We start from the raw sequence: 7,223 nt of genomic DNA, 5'->3' as shown, positions 1-7,223 counted from the left end.
AGGGAGGTGGTTAGGAAACACCCAGGACCCCGCCACCCACTCCCAGCCCACGAACCCTCCCCTCCCCCACGAATCGCACCCGGGACCCATCGCCGCGGAGGTGCTGTCAGCCCTAGGGGACCCCTTCCTCTGGGGTCCGGATGTGACGAGCGCCGACTTCCGCCTCCGAGGCCTGAGAGAGGCGAGGCCCTGTGTGCGGGAAGCCGGATTCAGCTTGGCTGAGGGAAGGAGCCCAGGCCCGGCAGCCAGGCGTGCAGGTAGACCCTGCCCTGAGGGTGCCCCGAGTGGGGGTCGTGGGGGGGCCCCCGGGATCCAGGGGGCCATGGCGGCAGCCCCGAGAGACCCCGGGCCGGGGCAGCGCCGTCCGGCTGAGCCCTTCCCGCCGGGGCCAGGGCAGGGGACACGGGTCCCCAGAGGGACGGGCCCAGGCCCTCCCTGGAGCGAGTGTGGGCACCTGAGGGAGATCGGTGGGGCCCAGCCTGCCCCGAGCGGGTGCAGCCCCTCGGGCCCCGCCGCGGACCGACCCTGGGGCCCCTGGGGAGGGTGGCCACAGGGGGCGTCGGCTGAAAGGTGCCTCGGGGGTCCGAGGGGGCTGAGGACCTTGGTCGGAGGGCGAGGATGCCGGGTCAGGAAGGCCGCGGCCCAGGGAGGCCCTGGGGGGTCAGGGGGGATGGGGTCGTGCCCGAGCGGGGGCAGGACCGAGGGACTTGGGAGCCCAGGACAGAGGGGTCGAAACTGAGGTCGGCCCCAGGACCAGTCCGGACAGGCCCCGGGCGGGATGGGGACACATGGCCAGTGTGTGGGGACTGGCGCGTCCGGGTCTCGGAGACACTGGGGGCCTTGGCAGAAGGAGCGGGGCCTCCCTCAGTGGGGTAGAGGGGCGGGCGCAGGTCGTGCTTTGTTTCATGGTGAGGATGTAAGAGGATTGAGGGACCCTGGACCCCAGCCCAGAGTCAGTCAGGGCAGGTTCGTGGTGGGGGATGGGAGCACGTGGTGAGTCTGGACTTCCGCATCCGGGTCTCTCGGGGATAAAGCGCCTGGTGTAAGGAGCCGACCTCAGGGCGTCAGAGGGGAGGGCTCAGGCGCGAATGGGATTCAAGGTATGAACCGTGAGGCAGGACAGAGGGGATCTCACAGCATTCAGGCCCTAGTGTCAGTCTGGAAAGGCACCTGAGCGGGATGGGGACTCGTAGCCCCTGGGGTGGGACTGGTGCATCCGGGTCTCAGAGACACTGGGGGGCTTGGCAGAAGGAGCGGGGCCTCCCTCAGTGGGTAGTGGGGCGGGCACAGGCCCTGCTGGGCTTCGTGCTGAGGATGCAGAGGGATGACCCAGGGAGCCTGGACCCCAGCCCAGACAGGCAGGGAAGGTCCGTGGTGGGGGATGGGAGCAGGTGGCGAGTCCGGACTTCCGCATCCGGGTCTCTCGGGGATAAAGCGCCTGGTGTAAGGAGCCGATCTCAGGTCTTCAAAGGGGAGATCTCAGGGGCGATTGCGAGCCACGGTATGAACCCTGAGGCAGGACAGGGGGACATCAGAGCATTTGGGCCCCAGGGTCAGTTTAGAAAGGCATCTGGCAGGATGGGGTCTCCTATGCCCTAGGGTGGAACTCGCGCCTCAGGCTTTCTCTAGTGACCGGGGACCTTGGCAGAAGGAAAAGGGCCTCCCTCGGGTGGGCAGAGGGGCGGGCACAGGTCCTGCTGGGCTTCACGGTGAGCATGCGGAGGGAGGACTGAGGGACGCTGGCCCCAACCCAGAGTCAGGCAGGGAAGGTCCGTGGAGGGGGATGGGAGCACGTGGCGATTCCAGACTTCCGCATCCGGGTCTCTGAGTAACGAAGGGCCTGGTGTAAGGATTTGATATCATGTCGTCAGCGGGAGGGCTCAGGCGCGAATGTGATTCAAGGTATGAACCCCGAGGGAGGCCAGAGGGGACCTCTCCCACGTCGGCTCCCTAGGCCATTCCGTGAAGTCCGCCCGGGGGGGATGGGACAAGAGATCTGGTGGCCTGACTGGGGCTTCGGGGCCCCCGGAGAGACTGGGAGCCTTGGTGGAAGGAGCGGGGCCTCCCTCAGGCGGGCAGAGGGGCGGGCCCAGGTCATACTGGGCTTCGTGGTGAGGGTGCAGAGGGAGGACTGAGGGATCCAGGACCCTAGCCCAGAGTCAGGCAGGGAAGGTCCGTGGTGGGGGATGGGAGCACGTTGCGAGTCCGGACTTCCGCATCCGGGTCTCTTGGGGATAAAGCGCCTGGTGTAAGGAGCCGATCTCAGGTCGTCAGAGGGAGGGCTCAGGTGCGAATGTGATTCAAGGTATGAACCCTGAGGCAGGACAGGGGGACCTCACAGCATTGGGTTCCCAGGGTCAGTTTAGAAAGGCATCTGGGCGGGATGGGGTCTCCTATCCCCTAGGGTGGGACTCGCGCCTCAGGCTTTCTCTAGTGACCGGGGACCTCTGCCGAAGGAAGAGGGCCTCCCTCGCGTGGGCAAACACGTGGGGGCAGGTGCTGCTGGGCTTCACGGGGAGGATGCAGAGGGAGGACTGAGGGACCCTGGACCCGAGCCCAGAGACAGGGAATTTCCGGAAGGGGGATGGGAGCACGTGGGGAGTCCGGACGTCCGCATCCGGGTCTCACAGACACTGGGGACCTTGGCAGAAGGCGCTGATGCTCAGAGGGGCAGGGGGCAGCCCAGGCCGTGCTGGGTTTCACGGCGAGGATGCAGAGGGAGGTCTGAGGGACCCTGGACCCCAAACCAGAGGCAGCCCCTAGACGTCTTAGTGTCGGACACGGACTCCTCATTTGTGTTGGTATGTGCGTGTTTGTGTACCTCACTTGCCCAGCTGGGTCTCCCGGATGCTGGATGCGCTGGGGTCCAGGAGGCGATCCACGGGCAGTAGAGCACACAAAGGCATAGGCACCAGGGAGCCCCGTTGGAAAGGGGAAGAAGGCCCGAGACACCTGGACGCCCCATCTCAGCCCCCGCGGTCAGCCCTGGGAAGTCTTGGGCTTTGCCGCTGCACATCGTGGTCACAGGCTTGAGCCAGTGGGCTCAGGGGAGTGATAGCCTTGGTGTGGGAGCCCCGGCCCCGGGACAGCAGACAGGAGAGGCCCGGAACCCGCTAGGGCTCGAGGCGAGAAGACCCGAGGGAGTCCCCAGGGAGCCCGCTGGACCGCGGCTTGGTTCAGCCACAGGAGGCTCCTGGGGCGGGCGATCCCACGCCGTGGGTGGCCACTTCAGACTCAGGGCCTCTGAGGACCGGTGGTCACAAGGATGGAGCACCGCCTCAAGAACGCGTAAGGGGGGAGATGGACCGTGTGTGGCTGGGGGGAAAGGCGAGGACCGCAAGGAGGACTGCAGGATTGGGGACAGAGACCACATTTGGTCCCAGGAGGCCCCAGGGACAGATGATCACATCGGGCGAGCCCTGCATTCCCGCCAAGTCTCCCAGAGACGCGGGTCTGGGTGGAAGCATCGGGCTTCAAGACCTCCCGGGCGGACCGTGGGCCTGCTGTGGTGGAAGGTGAGGACCAGAGGGAGGACTGAGGATCCTGGTCCCCAGCATGTTCAATTCGGAGAGGAGGCCCCAGTGTAGGAGGAGCCCATGCCTGTCCTGATGTCCACATCTGGGTGTGAGAGACTGTGGGATGTGGTGAGAAGGAACACGGCCTGGGGTGTGGAGGGCTTGTGGGTGTGTTTGTGTGTGTGGGTGTGTGTGTGGGAGAGAGAAAGAGAGAGAGAGAGGAGCATGGGATGGGGAGGAGGGTCTCAGGTCCTTCTGGGAGAGAGGATGAGGACCCTGGGGCAGGACTGGCCGTACCCGGTCCCCCCTTCTCAACAAAGAAGCCAGTGCCCCGGAGTCCAGCCTTGCCCGGTTGGCAGCCCAGGGAGGACTGGTCAGCAGTAGCCCAAGGTGGCAGGCATGCTCACTTGTCTCATGGGCTGGAAGGTGGAGAGACCTCGGGGAGTGAGGTCTCGGGCCGAGGGGCACATGGCCTCTATCTCAGGTTGGGGGCTGCGTGGAAGACCAGGCCCTGGCCAGAAGGAGGATTAGCCTCCCGGGAGCCCGAGGGCATCCCCATCCCAGGACAGAGGGTTCGGTCCCCACTGCCAGCCCTTTGGGATCTTGCTGGAAGCGGACGGTGGGGGACGGACCCTCGGACATGGACGTGGTGGCTCCTCACCGTCCTCTGGGAGCTCTCAGGGAGGCGCGGGCCATGCTGGGAGAGGTCGGAGTCGGGTCATCTGAGGAAGCCCACCTGGGAGACACACAGGAGGCCCTGGTACAGCAAGAATCAATGTGGGGACCCCCGAGACAGGAACGAGGACCCCCTTGGGACGCGGAGGGGATGGCCAAGAAATCTGGCCAGCTCTACCTGACCGCCCTGAGAACCCGGGCTGGGTCTGTCAGTCTGAGCCCCTCTTCGTCCCCAATTCCCTGGGCTCTGGGAGGGGAGGGTCTGTGCCTGAGGGTCTGTACTCAGGTCAGTGGAGGAGGCAGGGGTGGAAGTGAGAAACGAGGAGATGTCTCCACAGCAGGATCCGGGGAGACAGTGGGGAGACGGGGCCTCGGTGGGCAGACTGAGTTCTCCTCGCTTTTCCTTCCGGCTTCTCCATGAGATGAGGCCTTGACACTAGGAAGGTGGCCTCCAGTCAACACCGGGAGTTTTCCCAGGCCTTCCTGGGGTCAAGGTATAGACCAAGAAGCAGACCCATCCCACATAGATGGCACCCCCACATGTGGCCATCCCTGGAGACCCGTGACGAGCCCTGTAGACCTAATGCAGGCCGGTCCAGATGTGACCCCCTCGCTTTCCTACCGTGGAGGCTCAGGGCCGCGTGGTCTTGCTGGGACCCTTTGGCCTCTGGGCCAAGGGGCGTGGGGCTTAGGTCCTGGCAGGGGGAAGAAGTCCCCTGAGAGGCCAAGGAGGGGACGGCCCAGCCTGGACGGGTGGCAGACTCAGGAGTCCAACCCAGCCGTCCTGTGTGCCCTGGGCCCCGGGGCTGTGCTCTAAGGGTGTCCCCTGAGGTGCCTCCTCCTTTTCTCCCCTAGGGGTATCGAGAAGCAGCTGTTGAGCCCTCGGTGTGAGGCAGGAGTCCCTGAGATCACGGTGCAGGTGAGTGCCAGTGGTAAAGGTGAGGTACTTGCTGTGAGCCTGGCGCCAGGGTCCCAACGCAGAGGGCACCCCTGGGCACCCCTGGGCGACGCAGCCCACTGTCAGCTCTGGGACATCCGGGCCTCTGCTGGCTGGGCTGCACCCTGAGGAGCCACCCACATGTGTCTTCAGGTTCAGCCCGACACCATCGCCATGCCCCTGGGTCAGAGGAGTGAGCTGTGGAAGCTGGAGGAAGACCCCGGTCCAGGACCGGGACAGGGCCTGGGGGAGGCTCAGCAGTGCGGGGCTGGAGGGGAGGAGACCCTACCTCCCTCCTCCGCCTCTGCCTCCTCCCAGTCCACCGTCCCTTCCCTCTCTTGCTCGGCCCTGTCTCTGGGCCCCCAGGAGGAGGGGTCTGCTGCGGGGACCCCGAGTCCTCCCCAGAGCCCTCAGATGGCCTGCCCCTTGCCCGCGGCCATGGCAGCCACTGCCTGGAGCCCGCCCGACCAGGGCTCCAGCAGCTCAGATGAGGAGGGGTCCAGCACCGGGGAGGAGTCCGACGAAGCCGAGCCCCGGGTCTCTGACGTACTCCAGGAGAAGACAGCTGACCTGGTGGGGTTCCTGCTCCTCAAGTATCTCACCAAGGAGCCGGCCAGCCAGGCGGAGATGCTGGCGATCGTCGGCGAGGATGAGCAGGCCGCCTTCCCCGGGATCCTGGGCCAGGCGTCCGAGTGCATGCGGCTGGTGTTCGGCGTGGAGGTGAAGGAAGTGGACCCCAGCGAGCACTGCTACGTCCTGGTCACCGTCCTGGGCCTCACCTGCGATGCGATGCTGAGCGGTGAGCAGGGCCCGCCCAAGACCGGCCTCCTGGTAGTGCTCCTGGCGGTGATCCTCCTGGAGGGCGACCGTGCCCCCGAGGAGGTGGTGTGGGAAGCGCTGGGGGTCATGGGGGTGTATGCCGGCGAGGAGCACATCATCTTCGGGGAGCCCCGGGAGCTCCTGACCAACGTCTGGGTGCAGGAAGGGTACCTGGAGTACCGGCAGGTGCCCGGCAGTGACCCTGCCCGCTACGAGTTCCTGTGGGGTCCCAGGGCCCACGCGGAAACCAGCAGGTTGCAGGTGCTGGAGTATTTGCTGCGGGTCTATCCCGGGCTGCCGGTTCCCTCCCTGGCCCCCTCTGAAGAGGCTGTGAGCCGTGAGGAAGAGGGGTCCTGAGCCCCAGGAGCGGCTGTGGTGCGGTCCGGGCCCTGGCGGGGTCGGCAGTTTGTCCTGCGGGTTCCGGGCACGAAGTGAGGCTGTTTCTTGGTTCTTCCCTGTTGTGGTGTGTGTGTGTGTGTGTGTGTGTGTGAAGAGAGAGCCCTGGGATTTCGAGGCAGTGCAGGGCCAGGGAGGTTTGGGGGAAAATGCAGGGCAAAGAGCCTCCTTTGGGGATGTGGAGGGCGGTTCCCTGCGATGCCTCCCAAGTTCAGAGCTCGGTGTCCCTGGTGAGCTCTCCAGTGGGTTCCTTGGCGTAGGAGGTTTCATTGGCTTCAGTGGCTGAGTGTGTGCGTGACATCCCCCAACACAGCGTTTGTCCTGACCCAGTTCAAGAGTTACGAGTTTTGTCATGTCCCGGGGCCGTCTGGGGGACTCCGTTGGTTACGCATCTGCCTTCAGCTCAGGTCAGGATCTCAGGATCTTGTGATATAACCCCACATCGGGCTCCCCGCTCAGTCGGCCTGTTTCTCCCTCTCCCTCTCTGTGTGCTGTTTCTCGAATAAATAAACACATAAAATATCTTTCAGCAAAAAGGATTTTTGCCGTGTCCTAGAAACCAGCCTAGACACCTTGCCTCCTGTTTTGGGCTCTGGGCCAGAATCACAGGGCTTGGCCTCGGGGTGGGTTGGGAAGGCGAAAGAACGGAATAGGAAGGGGAAGGGGGTCAGGAACGGGGACGATAAGCGTGTGGGTTCTTGCCTCTGATGCCCCGCTGGCTGTCATGGTGTCCGTGGCAGAGGCACACACACGGGGCTCCTGCCCTGGCTTGGTTCTTCAAGAACGGAGGAGAAGCGTTCGCTCAGCACACAGGGAGCTCGGCTCACTGGCTCCTCGATTCCTCGACGTGGGCTGAGTTCTACCGTCTGGAAGGCCCTGCG

At 65.1% G+C, this 7,223-nt stretch overlaps 1 pseudogene across 1 annotated transcript; it reads left to right on the top strand.

Moving 5' to 3' along the window:
• The first annotated feature begins 1,055 nt into the window (after positions 1 to 1,055).
• On the top strand, positions 1,056 to 6,872 carry LOC309856046 (melanoma-associated antigen 8 pseudogene; annotated as a pseudogene). The gene is made up of 3 exons (XR_014316622.1): positions 1,056 to 1,100; positions 5,046 to 5,109; positions 5,281 to 6,872. The product of XR_014316622.1 is annotated as a melanoma-associated antigen 8 pseudogene (transcript).
• Positions 6,873 to 7,223: the final 351 nt, after the last annotated feature.

This window comes from Mustela nivalis (genome assembly GCF_964662115.1).
Source record: "Mustela nivalis genome assembly, chromosome: X".
NCBI lineage: Eukaryota > Metazoa > Chordata > Mammalia > Carnivora > Mustelidae > Mustela > Mustela nivalis.
Note: the sequence above shows the minus strand (reverse complement) of the source record. Positions and strands in the feature narration are given on the sequence as shown.